Source organism: Centruroides sculpturatus, unplaced genomic scaffold, assembly GCF_000671375.1.
Source record: "Centruroides sculpturatus isolate CEXI.00-Female unplaced genomic scaffold, Cexi_2.0 scaffold23, whole genome shotgun sequence".
Classification (NCBI taxonomy): domain Eukaryota; kingdom Metazoa; phylum Arthropoda; class Arachnida; order Scorpiones; family Buthidae; genus Centruroides; species Centruroides sculpturatus.
In genome coordinates, this window is record NW_019384313.1 from 889692 (window position 1) to 906616 (window position 16925).

The following is a 16925-nucleotide window of genomic DNA, read 5'->3' on the forward strand; positions in this document are numbered from 1 at the left end:
ATGTTACTAACATCACATAAATCAGTTTAGATAAACAGTTGTAAATTTTATATTCTGACGTCGGTTGAAATAATACCCTAGTCTCTACTAGCGGAAGGATATAATTGGATGATATCATATCCGGTTTTCGACGACTTCCGCAAGTTCCCCCTTAAAAAAAAAGAAAAAAATTCAAATAAATATAATTTTATGCGGTGCACTGATGTTTCGACTTATATAAAGTTTTAGGATATGCATAAATTTTCAAACCAAATTTCCGGAATGACATTTTAATATAAGAAAGAAAATTAGTTTTTCAAGCTTCATTTGTTTTAAAGGCGAAAAATATATAAAATTACATAATTTTGCAATCATTTCTCTTGAAAATATCTCATATTTAATTGAGAGATTTTAACAGATTTTTACGATAAATATGGTAAAAATATACTCTTTTAACTATCATTTTATATATTTGTTAAACGATAATTATTAGTTGCCTAAGCATAAAATTAGTTTCTTTCAACGCTTCTAGAGCTCATTTATAATCAACATTTTTATAACTTTTGTATATGTAAATTATGTAAATGAGTACGTGAATAAATTATTAATTACATAAAGAATATTTAATTGCAATAAAAATTTTTATTATGATATATTTTTACTAATAAAATATTCAAAAAGTATTTTTTAAGAAGAGGTTCTATTATAGTTTCATTTGATGAAATGTAGAAAATTATATATAAAAATTACGTTTCTTTAGCAAAATAACGCTTATTTTGTATATAAAAATTTTTTCAGATGATATATATATTTAAATACATTTATTTTCTTGGTTTATACGTTTATATTTTTATTTGTTATAATATTTTTTAATATTTTAAAGTATGAAAATACAAAATTAAATAAGTTTTTAATAATTTCTCTTCTATTTTTCTTGTAAGTATTGCATATTTAATAAGATTTTGTTAGATATTTATGAATAAAATGTCAAATTAATAAGTAAATATATATTTAAAGTGGCAAAATTTAAACGAGGAATGGCATTTTGATGCCAAAATTGATTTTATATTAAAGTATACATTAGCTTAAATTTTATAACTTAATTTTTTACTAAATACATGACAAATATATTGTANTAGAATTTTTATGATTCTCAATTATTAATTTATAACAATTCTAGTGATATTAACCTTATCTCATCAATAATAAATGAATTGCGATCATATAATTATAATGAGAGGAATGTTTTTGGAATTTTTACGATCGATAAATATTGATTTTGGTTCGAGTTATGTCAAAATGAGAAATTTTTCAATCAATTTATATCGATTTACCATATTTACAGATTTACCAACAACAAATCTGATGTTGTATAACAACATTAACAGATTTGTAGATAGTTCTTTAAAGAGACAGTTTGATTTACACTCGTATAAACCACCCTACACTTATCTAGTTTATATGTTTTAACATAAATTTTATACTTGATTTTTTTTTTATAGAATTCGTAATAATATTTTAGTACTATCCTTACATTTCAGATAAGTTTATCTGACAAATTTTAGGTCAAGGAGTCAGAAATAGTGATCGCATCTTTTAGCAGATATAACGTAAACAGATGCAATAGTGGATATTAAATTAATTTGCAATAAATATTAGCTATCTGTTAGAGTGTATAATGAAAAAAAAAAGAAGAAGAACCTTTCGTTATATATACCGAAATTAATTTAATCATTTCACCAGTGAGTAGGAAAATGAATATTTCCCAACTGTATAACTATATTGGTGCATGAGACATAATTTATTAATAGTTGCTTAATATAAAGATTAAATGCAAGAAAATTTTAGTGCCATTAATAAACAACCAACTAAAATATTTAATGTTAAACTAGGCTTTTTTACATAAAGATAAAACTTTATCTCTTAGATTTTTTTTAGAATAATTATCGTTTAAGCCATTCCAAAAAATCCTGTTTACATAACAAATTTATTATTTTAATATTTAAATAATAAATTAAGCTTTTTCTTAAGCAGATTTTTAGTTAAAATATTAAATTTTACACAGAAAAAAATTATTTCTTAATAATATTTTTTTGTTATAGGCCTATACATTATGAAAGTTAAAATTATTATTTTTTTACGTTAATATTTTAGTTTGAAATATATAGGCCTATATATATATATATATAATAAAAGAATATAATGAAAGAATNATTATAATTGCTAAATTGTAAATTTTTTCGACAAAGAAATCTTTCCTGATCGATTTTGAACATATCTTAATGGATATTTTATACGCTTCAATAGCAGAAATTTTATTTTTGTACAGAAATTTTGTGACTATTTTCATTGGATGATAAAATATTTTTTCGAATTCTAAAATTCGATAGCCGAATATCGAAATTAAATAGATCTATTTTCATAATATTCCACGTGAAATATATCGGTTTCATACGAATTCATTCAGAAATAACTGTAAAAAGTTTCAATAAAAAATTTCTAGTAACGACCTATAAACTCTATATACGATTTTTTAACACTTACAATTTTATTTTATGTAAATTAAATTTTATTCTTTAATAATAAAATTTATATATATATATATATATTATCGTTTTTTATGTTTAGTAATTTAAAATAAACTTTTAAAAAAATTTGATTTTAGTGAAAAGATCATTTTCTTTTAATAAAGATGGTCGAAAGATATCTTCTTAGCTTCAGGCTTTCTCCTAAAGGGAGGATTTTTTTAAAGTGAACTTGATGATCTCGTCTTTTGAAGTTCAGTAAATCTTGGCCAAGGTCTATCGTTTTTGTCTGTACCATTGGCACAATGAAGTATCAACGATTGTCGACGCTCAAAAAATTAGATCTAAATTGATAAATCCGGAGAAAAACGAGAAAACACACCACCCCAGTCATCAAGAGCCATACGTCACCGATCCCCTGTTCGATCCCCTGGTAAATTCCAAAGAGGAACAAGGAATAAGGGGAAAAGAATGAGAACAGAAAAAAAGTAGACCAGTAACGTCAACGACGCCACCTATGAAAAATGACTGCAATTCCTTTCCGGTGTGTCCTTCGGACTTGTGTGTTATCTTCCTTAACTCAATTTGTTCTGTCTGAAGCAACGCACCGCTAGCAAGAGATTTATATCTTCCACTCACCCTTCCGTATAACGTAACACACATCCTGTAAATTGATTGCTAATGATTTGAGATCCAATTTACTTACGTTTAACTCTTGTCATTAGCGTGCCATTCTGTGGCTCGCTATCCAATATCTCACATTGGCTCACTTGAGTGGTAGATGACACTGTCACGCTGCTAATTCTTCGCTTCAATGCCAAACGCTCATATATGCTGCTAGGGTTCCATGTCATTTATCACCAAAAACTTTCAAAAATAGCATTGTTGTCATTTGGAATTTTCTGACAAACTTCATTTTATCATGGTAATAACTGGAGCTAGCCCGGTAAAAATTTTCATCTCTTAAAAAAAAAAAATTATTCTAAATTTTGACAAGAAGAATTCGAGTTATTCTTTAATGAAATGGACCCATCTAAAATTAAATTTTTTAAATATTATTTTAATTACGAGGTAAAAATTTTAACGATTTTTCTATAGAATTACAGTAGAGCGTCGTTTATCCGAATCAATTGGGAACTGGGGTTGTTCGGGTAACTTACTTTTCGGATAACCGATTATGTACGAAAAAATATATTAACCTATCCCATGTTAAAATTTTTCTCCGTTGCGTGTCACTTCGCGTTGAATTTTCGTCGATGTTAAGCCTAATGTAAACTTTTTAAAATAATAATCGTGGCTGTTGTATCATTAAAAATTATTTCTTTATTTCTTACAAACAAAATAAATATATTGAAAAATATAAAAACAAAAACAATTATACTTTAAAAGTTAATCTAGTATCAAAAACGTTCGATTCAGCATCACACACAGTCCTCAGGAAAACACCACACAAAAGTGCCAGTGCTGCCAGCTAAAACACACACATCAACAAAAAAAATATTGGAGTAGCCCAAGATATAGCCAAATATTGCAGCGCCACAACACTAGCGAAAATTTAAATTTGACGACTGTAATTCTTTCGGATAACCGACTTTCGGATAAACGACGCTCTACTGTAAACTTACAAAAAAAAAAAAAAAAGTCACACGTAGATCAATCGAAACGTATTTGAATATGGGAAGTAAGTCTTATATATATATTAAAGTTTTTCGTTGGAAAAATAGACTATAAAAATTTTATATTTGCCTGGAGACTTTTTATTAAATAAAACGTTGAATAGTTTTTTATTGTAGAAGGTTTTCTCGGTTAAGAATGACGTATAGAGTAAGTTAAGTATACAAAAGTATAAATAGTCGTAGTGAAATACCTCTGAGCTTTGGTATTCTGTATAAACGAATCGCTTAGATGTGTCAAGCAATGCCCCTTTACGATTAGTGGGTGTTTACATGCGCTTATGTAATCCTCTGCCATATCGTTATAGCTATCTTAGAATGCAACCTACCTAAAACTACTACTAACTCAGCAGTCGTAACTGTTATTGTCAGAAGACACGAAACTGTTACCTCTACAACTAGAAAGGATTTTTTTGTCGTCCTTCTTATCGTATCGTAATGTACCATCGGAAAGTAATATTACCCAGCAGAATGTTCCCCAACAGGGCACCAGTCCAAACTGTAAGTAGAGAGTGCATTTCAAGATTACTTTCCTCTCAACTTTCCAGTCGCTCGGTATTGAAATTCGGGAAAAACACTATTGACCATCGATATAGCACGGGCGGTAGAGAACCTAATAAAATCTAACGCCCCATTGAGAATAACGATATCACCTGATCCATAAAGCCGAGTGGGAGGTGGACCAGAATCAACTTTGTTTATACAGTTGATCCTTTCATCTTGTTCTCTTTGTTACAGGTCAAAACATTGCAAACATGATTTATCGGCGAGAGAAAATTGATATAAGAAAATATTGATCTTTATATATATAAATTTTTGGTGTTTGCACTAAATTGCTTTATGTTTATCAATTGTTTGTCAAAAGGTAAAAGGTATAATTTATATCATTTCTCTTTTATTTTTCTCTCTTATATGTTTGATTTCTGACAAATTCCCTCTTTTATATGACGTATATATAAAATAAATAAGCAAAAAGTCTATAAATAAATCCTTAATAAACGTAATTTAACTGCTAAATGTTCATACTGATAAGCATTAACGCATTTAAATCTCCAATTGTAAAAATGAAAAAAACAATTATTACGTAAACGAAATGCTTAATTTTAATTTTAAATTTGTTTTAATAATCTATTAATTACTTCAACATGAATAAATATAGACGTGGCTTTAATTATAAATCACGTAATTCAATAATTTATCAGTTGACCTCGTTTGGTGAAGTGAATATAAATCTGATATACCATGTTTATTTTCTGCGTAAGAACACGGAAACAAACAATACAAATAATATATCATAATAAAAATAATTTGTATAATGTGGCATACTGTACATAATAAATAAAAACCAGATATTAATGATAGATTACAACGACCTCTGAATGGGGAAGGTCTGAATGATACTGATGTTTTGTATACAAAACAAAGCATATAAATTGTAACTTTTTGCTGGATGATTAAGCATAATTGTAGATAATTATGTACAAAATATAAATAAAGCAGCAGTAAGATCGTCAATGACAAATAACCTCATGAATAACAGGTTTATAAATATTGTAAGTAGCAACAAACATGCTGTGTAATACACACAGGATTAAGAAATAATCATTGTTTTACTCGAGTATTAACTAATGATAGGCTCCGAAATGTATTTAGTCTCACTCTCTCAGCAATAAGTAGATAGGATATGCAACACATTCGTCAATAACAGGTTCAAAAATACCATAAGGAATAATAGTAAGTTCTAAGCAATACACTAGAAAATAACGGATAGGCCGAGCAACAATACAGTTAGCAATAACAAACAGCCTTAGCAATAAACTCGGTAACAACAAATAGGTACAGCATCAGCGTGTGTACGTTAGCGAGTTTTCTGTCATTTAAACATTGATGTGTGCCATTCTATACGACCATATTTACGAAGAAAACATCTTCCGATGGAGAAACGTGGGAAATAGAAGGGTTTTTAGCGTGACTGGAAGATATAACTTACACTATAAAGAATGGGTACGAGTTAGTAGTCCGGGACAGAAATGAAATGATGAACTGACAGCCGACATTTTCTACTACAGTATGAGGAAATGGCTAAGTTAGTTCTAGCAAATCGGTATAGAATAGCTTAGATTTTGTCATTAAGAAAACGGTTGATGACATTATTCTTCGAAGAAAAATATTTCTCATAAATGGACAGACAATTCCGATTGCCATCCGGGTTTTTGTATTAACAGTCTATTAATCATATATGACGTTATCGAGTCATTTCCAACAAAAAAACAAAAAAATGGCTTCTACAGATTCGCTTTCTTATAAGAATTTTAATAAACAGTGATTAATTATTATTCACGCGAGTGTCTTTTTTACTGTAAAAAATAAATTATTGTTCTTGTAAAGTTTTTTAAAAAAATCAATAAACTACTAAAATTTATCTTTATGCCAAATTAAAAGTATAAAAAAAACAAAAAACAGTTTATTTTCTAATTAGAAATACATTTATTTAAGTGTTACACTAATTTATCTTTAATTTTAATAAGTTTAATAAATTAAAATTTGAGTTATATTTATTTTCATTCTTCATAAATGTTAGAAATAATTCCAACCTCGTTTCCCAACCTCCGAAATCTCTTATATTATGTTAATTCAGAAAATAGTTTGCGAACCCCTGCTTGAGGAATAAAAGTTTTAAAAGAAGAGGGAAGTAGCTAATTGAATATTTTTAACATTATATTTGCGTAATAACGCATTAAAAACGATAATATAAGTAATTATAAACAATTGAATTGATTAAATGAATTCGTGTAAATATTTGAAAGTAAAATATTTTTCTATTGATATATCAAACTCTGGTTACTAATGTTATTAGATAAGCTGATAGAGAAAGTTTAAATAGTTATTCATAAACGATGAATAATATCGATTTGGACTTTATCCTGTTTCTAGGTAAATCTTTTTGATCTCTTGGGTGTTTTTATTATTCTCTTTCCAAATATGTAGATTTGCAATCTCTGTACAAGAAAGATTTCTCAGAAATAAAAACTGTTACGATAGCACGTTTCTATCGATTTAATTAACAAAAACATAAAAAAATCGCGTTGTTTTGTTTACGTAAAATTATCTCTAATGTTATCGTTGATAATTAAAAATTCCTTTTATGGTAGCAATTCTATTGACAACATTTTCCCCCTATTCTTTTTTTTCCAAATTGTTGCATGAATTGTCGTGTGAAATAAGTTTTTTCCCTATGTTTTAAAGTATTATCTCATATATATTTATATAATAGTAGAACACATCAACAATTTTTTCATTCTTATTTTTAAATGTAAACAACTTATTAACATATCTCTATTTTGGATTTAGTATCTAAAGTAACTAAGTTTTGGATATAAAGGAATTAATTTTTATACTCAAAGTGCCCATTTTAAGATTTAAATTACCTATTTTAATGCACCTATTCGCTTATTTTTAACTTCACGAAACAATTGTCAAAAAATATATAAAAATTCTTTTATATTTTTCTTTCCAAAAGCGGAATAAATTGGCGCATTTAAAGTTAAATAATTTCATTATATTTAACTTTTCCATTGAAAAATATAAGATATAGTGTAGAATATATAGTAGATTCTCTTCTTATAGGCCTATATCGATCTGTTTGTTCTTTTTGTCCTTTATTCTACTAAAATTCGATTTTGTCAGTTCGGCACTTAACCGTCTACACGGTACTATAACCAATAGACAAATGCTCTTAATTACGATTAGTTTATGCACTAGCAGAACACTAAGGTTTCTCAATTATTTCAGGAATTGCCATTTACTAAATTTCTCCACATACTTATAAACCCCACTATCTTATCAGTTATCATTTAACCTTGAACACTATCAGACAAAGTCGTTATTTTTAAATTATAATTAAGGAATTATATGAAAAATATCGCATTTAAATCATACTAATAATTCCTTAATTATTAAATAAAATAAGCGCTTTTTATATAATTTATAAGCAAAAATGACATTTAAGTATGGGGTAATATCTCTCAAATAAACGTAAATATCTCTTTATTAAAAAAAAATAAATATTATGTAACTTAATTAACATAAATTTTTACATTTTACCATAATTTCTTTATGTAATTTTTAAATTTTGAAAGGAAATTGAAAGCCATAAAATGTATGCAAATTATATTTCATTAATCAATAGCACATTCTTTTGCATTATTTTAATGAAGAAATGTTAAAAATATACATAAAATTAGTTTTATACGAATTTAACCCAATTCATTTAAGGCGCAATTTAATTATTTAATCTTTACGTTATTCTATTTTTACGATACGAACGATAAGGAATGAAAAATATATGATTAACGTTAGGGAAATAAATAATTAGATGTAGGTAAATAGCAAAGTAAGAACGGTTCCGTGCCATAATTATCGAATTATATGAAGACTAATATGGAAATCATTCAAGAAAATTGCCCAATTAGTGACGTTTATAGCGCAATTAAATATCAGAGATTAATTTAATATAAGTATATTCAGCAGTTTGCACAATTCAACATTTTAACTGTATAAGAACCTTGCTTTGGTAACGTTCAACAGACTATTTTTTTTTTACTTTTAAAATATAATTTACCCCTTTTATGATGTAAAAGTGATGTTTATAATAAATTTTAGTGTTTATGTTAATTAATGTTTAATATTTATTAATTGTTATTAATTAATTTCGTTTCGTTTCTCCATGAGTTTTCTATAGAAGTAATGAGTTTTATGCAATCGATTATTGTTAAAACAGTAAAGAACTCATTATATATTTTTTCTAAAGCAGAGAATTTATTTTTTTTTCGTTATTTATAGCTTTTATATATAATGAAGAAGAATTATTTTCATAAATGAATATTATGAAGTGAATAATTTCTGTATAATCAATAATGTTCCTTCTATACAGTTAGAATTATTATTATATTGAGTTATTTTTAAAGGTTAATTATTTTAAAAGTTATTATATTAAATGAGAAAAAAATATATAAGATCAAAACCTATTGTAAATTTTATAAATAATTAATATATTTTCATTAAATTATATTTAAATTTCATCCAGACAGCAACCAAATGGCTAGTTGTGTTAGTAAACGAAGAGCAGAACTCCTAATTTATGTTAAATTTTATTTTAAAAAATAAAAAATTATGAACTAGGACTCGAACCAGAACTTTTTAACAATAAGATAAAAGTTTTAGGTCTGAGCAATGCCTATTAATAACTTAATAATTATGGTATTTGTTGAAGGAAGTGGGTTTAGATCCCACCCGAAGTCATGGTAAACACTTGGTTTATACACTTCAGACTGTGTATACTTAATTTTAAATTTACAGTTAATGTTGTTAAGGACAGTTGTCTAATAATTCATAATTAGTTAAGAGTAATAAAAAAAATAGAACACTCAACTTAATGATTAAACAATAATTATTTTTAAAAAAAGACATTCAAATTGACACACTTAACTACATATTTTCTAAAAAAAACACTGTCAGAGAAAATTAATGATTAATTACATTTCACAAATTTAATTTTTAAATAAGTTATGAGAAAAAAATAAAAACTTTGCATTGATTTTTTTTTTGAAAAAAATCCCTACTCATTTATATATTTCACTTCTGAGTAAGGAGAAATTATTTCCTATATTATTTCCTCGATCCGTTCTTTTTCTGTTTCATAATTAGGGGGAAACAAAATATAAAAAATGAAGTTCACGTCATGACATCACATAAAAATATCTCGCGCATTTTCTTTTATTTCAAAATGATATACGATGATGACGAACATCACTTTAAGAATTCTCACCTCATTTACTTTATTTCTTTCTCAAATGTTAGGAATATAAGAGTTATGACGTTAAGATAAAACGGGCTTAAAAATACCTTTCGGAATATCTCGGGCTACTTTCTATATAGCCTATTATCTGTCTAAGAAAAGGTTATATTCTTAAGAACAAATAGAAGAAGACTTACATAATTTACGACATTTTCGGGAATGGTTATCAAATATTCAATTTTTAATACTATTGTTTATATAAATGATCATTCATAATTTAAATTGAATTTTCAAATATTCTAATTCCTTCATTACTCACCTGTAACACGTGATTAGTTTTTGTTATGTTTGTATTATAATGCATAAGTAAAATTGAAAAGTAAGAGTATCAAGTAAATTGACTTTTATAACAAAGGGTTTAGTGATTTATTACACTTTTCTGATCATAAAAATACAAATAAAAATAGAAATGCATTTTCAACAATGACAATGTTTTTATATAAATAATGGGTTTTGTATAATTAAGTAGTCATACGTCTAAACAAATCTACTTTAAGTACACTTATATCTTTGAGTTTATGTTGCTTCTAACGACAATGGCGACTTTATTTTTGAAACGAACTTTCTTTAATACTCGATTCTGTAATGTTGCCAACTTGTCTCGCCTCTTTGTTACGTTTTTCTTATTTTTTTTAAGTAAACATTAAACAAAATATCCGTAAAGGGTCATGACTAACACTTTTAACACAATAACACTATTTCGATATGTTTGTATTTAATCAAGTGCTTTTTTTTTATTTCTTCTCACAAATGTCTTGTCAATATGCCAGAAATAGTGCTTGAAAAATTCTCGTTACACTTATAAAACTAGTCATACTTATACGGTTGAGTGAATTATTTTTTATTATTTTTTTCAGTGTTCAAGCCTGAAAAGTTCATTTCGAATACACGTCCCAAATTCGTATAAATATTTTACTATTCTACAACTGTATATATATCCATAGTTATAAATGCGAAATGACTTTATTGGTCTTCTATCCACCCCTACCTTAAATCTCCTTTATTGTTTAACTACATAAATATTTTCAGGAAATTAAATTTAATTCAGTTTTGATTGTTTATCCTTTAACGTGACTCGCTACATTTTGGGTTATAAAATCCCGTTTTATATAAGGGTTTTAAAACTTATTGCTTTAATAAAACCCTACTTACAACACATTTAATTTCCGGAAATCTCTTACGCTTTACAAAACGTGAAAATGTTAAAGTATAACAAAGAAATTCTATGCATAAATTTTCGTTTCGAGTATATGTTTAGTTGCAAATCATAGGTGAAACCTTTGGATCGAAGTGGGACAGGTGTCGCCTCTATGGCGACGTGTCAATCTGCTGAGTGTCACTACAAATCATAGTCACGCCACGACAATCTGGGGGTTGTTCTCAGAACTCTGCTTCTAGGAACAGGTTTCCTTTCATACGGTAGCTGACTTTGCGTGAAGGACTGTCCCCCCTTCTAATACTCCACAGTGGTTTAATATAGGCTTTTTTTCCTCTCTCTCACCTTTTTTCAACACCACTTTTGAAAGTTGAATAACGATTTTCCAGTTGGAAAATTATTTTTCTTGTAGTCATTAAAAAGTTATATAAAGTTAAACGATATTTATTGTATACGATTATTGTAATTTACTCGAGCACGAATGTTAAGAACGGAATTGTACTGTACTTAATTTTTCGACAGGATCAATGAGTAAAACAAATTAGAACATGTTACTCGAAACATATGCCAACTTTAAATAAACGTATATATATATTATACAGTATATTAAACCGTGTAATTAAAGTACTAAACTTTTATAAGACGTCGGTAAGATCCTGTATAAAGTAATTTAAATTATCACGCCTCAATAAATATTAATGCGCAAATATATTATGCTAATATGTAATAAATTATGCTAATACGCATAACGTCAAAAGTAGTATTTCATTAAAACTTCTAAAATATCAAATCCTTCTTAGTTCCTGTGGGACCTTAATGCAACTCCTTCAAGTTACACTTCACAAAAGCAAAGAGGAGGAGGAGGAAAAAAAGAAGAAGACCAGATTTTGTGCACAAGAGAACAATAATTGTAATGCAATACAGACTTTTACTCAGGTAAAATGTTTCTCTGGTTCGCTCAGCTGAATATGGTAATTGCCACCGCAGCGAAAACAACTCATTCGTACGCATTCCTCATAGTGCCCCCTCCTTTAACAGGCGTACATTGGAAAGCAGTGGGCCGAATAGTGACTGCCACTAATTTGTCGATGGTATCGTAGTTGTGTAAGATAGAAGTGACACAAGCAAAGCGAACAAGATTGGACTTCCTTATCGACTCGACTGCAACGTTTCGCGCCTCACTGCAATCTAATGGGGACTTCTGACCGGAAACTCATACGCCCTTTTCTAGTCGTTGCTGCGGTATTGTGGAGAGGAAACCCCAAACGATACACTTTTTTTAATATTAGCTCTTCTAATAATAATCTTCTAAAAATATTCACCGTTTTTGAATCTAATTAAATCGATTTTTTATATTTAATCAATTAAATTAGTTGTTTTGTGGTGTTTATTAATTAGTTAAAAATTCTTCTCTTCGATCCGTTTTGATCGATTTTTAACATAAATGCATATTAATTTATTTTCAACTTTTTTTTCTTTTGGATTTTAATTTCAAAATTTTCGTATAATTATCGATTTTTTGAAAATTCTTAAATAACCGCATCTTCTATTATTAAGAGAATTTGTTTCGCTAAGATTCTCTTGATTTTCTATAAATTTTTTTATTAATTATTAAGTTATTTAAAGTATTTTTGATTGCGTCAATGTTAGCAACTGTATGTTAATTCTGCCATCTTTATTTTTAGCATATTAACTAGTTAAATCTGTTATTTAAACAGTGATTTTTAACTAATTGCCATGGACACGCGAGAATTCGACACTTATCTGAATTTATGACTCAGTCTGTGTTGAAAAACACTATCTAGGGTGATGCAATAGGATCCTCCTAACGATTTCTAGAGACTCTTCGTGCGAACTGGAGTTCGATCTCCATTTGGGAGTTTCGTTTCTTGCAACTCGAAAGTAGCTCGGGGCAAAGAATTTCGCTCTCACCTTAAATTCATTTTTCCCATTTCTGTTGATGGTCGAAGTGGATAAGCGACCACTTCCACTTATTCTCTTCCCGAAAGCGGAATGTAAATTAGCCAATGGGTAGAAATACAAGAGGGTCGAGGGGGGAAGATGATAGTAAAATATAAGGAAAGTTGCGGCATCAGCATCTCTACGTTTTAAGACGAGAAGCCCGAGGGTTTGTTCCTCCCCATCCATTAGGCTTCTTCCACTAGCGAGCCAGCAAACTGTACTTTGCTACCACTCAAGTTAAATTTTCCCATCAGTATGAGAAAGGAAGCTACAATCAGTAAAAGCTGGTCTGTGTGCAACCTTCATCGGATTTTCTATCCGTTGCCCCAGTCTGTCCAATCAAGTCTCCGGATTATGTCAGAACCCAGACAACCGCCGCGGCCAATTTTCACGGTCCGAAAGAGGTCGCTTCTCTTTCTGCCTCCCTCTCTGTTATGTATATAGTCTGTAGGCCTAGTCTGGGATCTGCATTGGAGCGTATCTTTTTCTGCTCCAATGATCCAGGTCGCTTTCTCCGTACAGAGCAGAAACTGGAAAATGGTTTCGGACATTATCGTAAATATCCATTCTACATTTTGCTTTTCTTCATGCAAACCTAATACCTTAATAATTGTCTAGTTTTTGATAGATTATGTTTTTTACAGTTGCATCCCAATTGTTTTTTCCTATTACTTTCTTCACTTTTTCTAATACGAAATGAAACTTCGGAACCACTCTCCTACCATAACGTTCAAAAAATATACACGTGTTCTCTAAATTAAACTGTATATTTTACGAAAAAACTCAAATTTTTTTTTGGAGCTTTCGCTTAATTTTTATCAAAGAAACTTGAAGGAGCGCACTAGAGACCACTAATAGACTATCTGAGGATCTCATTAATCCTGAGAGTTACTTGTAACAAACGGCCTCTGAGGCCGTAAACTTCTTTTTATATTGTTAAATAAATTACGTCTCCTAACATTAATTAGGAGATGTATATAAAAATTTGAAAGAGAGGGGAAAAAACCTTCCTTCGGTTATATAATTCCTGCATAAATTAATTATAGAAAGTCTGTAGAAAGTGCAAAGTGACCTTTCTAATCCCGAATAGAGCAGGAAATAAATAAATCAAAAAATGAAACCATTGTTCTTAGCAAGCACAAAATAGTTAGAAAAATAAAGGTGCAAGGTTAACCAATGTGATAAGAGCTTTATTTTTTCTTATTTCTATATTTATAGTTTCTGTACTTCAGGGTTAAACTTGATTTGTTCTCTTTGAATAGGAAATCACGTGGACAGAAAACGATTACTGACGTCACAATCGTCTAACGTTCTGTATTAACGGCGAAATAATCACGGGTAAGTAGTTTCATTTATAAATATTCAATTATTCTTATAAATTATATATATATAGATTCAATTAAGTGCATCTTTTTTTCGTATGAACGATTACGGCATGTGCTCTATCCTAAGCGAATAAATCATGTATATAAGTCTGGATATTAACTATATTTCTAAAAACTTGGTAACCCCATTTAAAAGCTGTTATCGTCCCGTAGCTAGTCATAAATTTTTTTTTTGAGTTGCAAATTTTCGATCGAACGTATAAAGTTGCCATTTATCGATTAACTACGAGACACGAGAGTCTGATCTTTCTTTTATCATTTTTTTTTACTTATTTTCTTTGGTTATCACGTGACAGATTAATTACAGACAACGTCACCTGCAGGCCACGTGACTGACAGCATTTCGCGCCACCGGAAGTCGGCGCAGTCGACCGGAAGTGACATCCACTCGTTACGATGAAGTTCACAAAAAAAAATTGGCGAATCACTCGATGGTCTTGTTTGAAAAAGATTTTTATTTTTTATATTGAAACATCTAAAAAATTATATTTATTAAAATTTACAATAAAATACTAACAAATCCATTTATTAACAGTTTATTAAGCTTAATTTAAATAGAATAAATTGCATAAATATATGTAAAAATAAATTAACTTAAGTAGGAAAATTGTAGAATTCCTTATCTTAAATTGTAGCAAAGTGAAAAAATACTATAATCGAAATCACATTTGAAAATGGATTGGTAAAATAAATTTTTTATATTAATGGGAGTTTCATTTTTTGGTGCTAGGCAATAAGTCGCATCTTCGAATTTTCTAGCAACATTTTACTCCTACATACATTGCTACTTCGGGCAAGTATATAACGTTAAAGCATCGCTCGGAGCTTCTTTCATCCGACTGGTCCAACCAACATAAACACCCTCTAATAACTAACCTTTAAGCGTACGTGAACCACTTACGGATAAGATTTGGAAGTTGAAACTGCTCTATGGACTCTTAATTTTTGATATGCTCTCACACCAAACGGAACTGAGATTTTTCACTTCTCTTTACTGCTTTCCAGCTCTTCCTATTAGTAAACAGGACATTAAAACTCGCTTTAAATTTCTTTAATTTTCTTCTTCTTCTTCTTTTTTTTTTCTTTCTTTCCTTCCTTCCTTCCTTTTACCAAATTTTGTAGGCACTTTCATGAGCGAAATAAAAATACTTGGAATTGCTATCGATTTTTTTACAATAAATTTTAGATACTTTAAAATATGTGAAATTATTCTTTTTATCAGTCTCTTGTTTTATTATTTATTTTGGAATTTTTAAATGAATAAATTAATTTAAAATCTCGCTTTTAAACCTTAAAATTTCGAACCTTTTAAAATTTTATGCTTTTTAATCTAAAAAATTAAATATTTAAATAAAATAATTGACAAATTTATATACTATTTAAGGTTTAATCGTGTAAATTACGTGAATTTTACATAGCATTTTTTTCATAAGAATTTAAGGATGTGTTTCATAAAAATTACCCCAAATTTAATTATTCGCAATTTTAATTTTCCAAAATATCAAGTACTGTACATTTTTAAGAACATAAATAAATGAATTTATTATTATAATTGTTTTAGAAAGGTAAGGTTTTAGTGAATATCAATTTCTCTTCATTTCTAAGAAATTTAAGGGGAATTTTTTTTATATCTGTTTTGTGTTGATGTTCATTGTTATTCTGTACATCACCTGGGTGGTCGTTTTTCCTCTTCCCCTGATGTTTGTTGACTTTATGGTTGCAACCATTAGTGACGTTGTCTGTACTGGACGCCACATGTCCCATCCGAATAAATTGTCCTGCAGGAAGTTATCGAACTCCTCCCAAGGGACTTTACTGATTCTGTCCATAAGTTTTGTTAGAGAAAGACAAGAATGAACTTTCCTAATTGAATATTTTTAAACAGAATAATTTCCTAAGAAATTTATAAGTGTAAAAACGTTTAAATTAACATTTTTTCAACGTTTGTGTTAGTGTAATTCGACTTTAAAAAAAGCCATTTTTTGTTTTTTGCTTGAGGTCTTCCTTATATCACGTTTTAAACGTATTTTTACAGTAAATTTTAAAGTTAATTTTAAAAAAAACTAAAATATTCGTTAAATAATTTCGATTTTGTTTTTATTTTGAGAAAATTACATGTGTGTATGTGCTTTAGAAAATAAAATTTTCTCTTTATTGCTCATTGCAATAATTCTTCTTGTTCTCTTTATTCTCACGCCATTCACTAAAAATAATGGCGGCGGGTCCCGAAAATATGCTTTCGACTAAACTAAATGGCTTACAAACAACATAAATTTAAGAATCTTCAGATTTATTTTCAAGTCACTTTTTTTAGTTGGCGCGTAACTTACTACTGTAAGTGTTACTTTCCTCCTACATTTACTAAACTATATATATATATATATATAA

At 28.5% G+C, this 16925-nt stretch overlaps 1 protein-coding gene across 4 annotated transcripts in view; it reads left to right on the plus strand.

Moving 5' to 3' along the window:
• LOC111622523 (teneurin-m-like) overlaps positions 1-16925 on the plus strand; it is a 320210-nt gene that overhangs the window by 56514 nt on the left and 246771 nt on the right. For all 4 annotated transcript variants that reach the window (XM_023364928.1, XM_023364935.1, XM_023364961.1 and 1 more), the window contains exon 2: positions 14415-14490. The gene's annotated coding sequence lies outside the window, so the exon portion shown is untranslated. The remainder of the gene's footprint in view (positions 1-14414; positions 14491-16925) is intronic.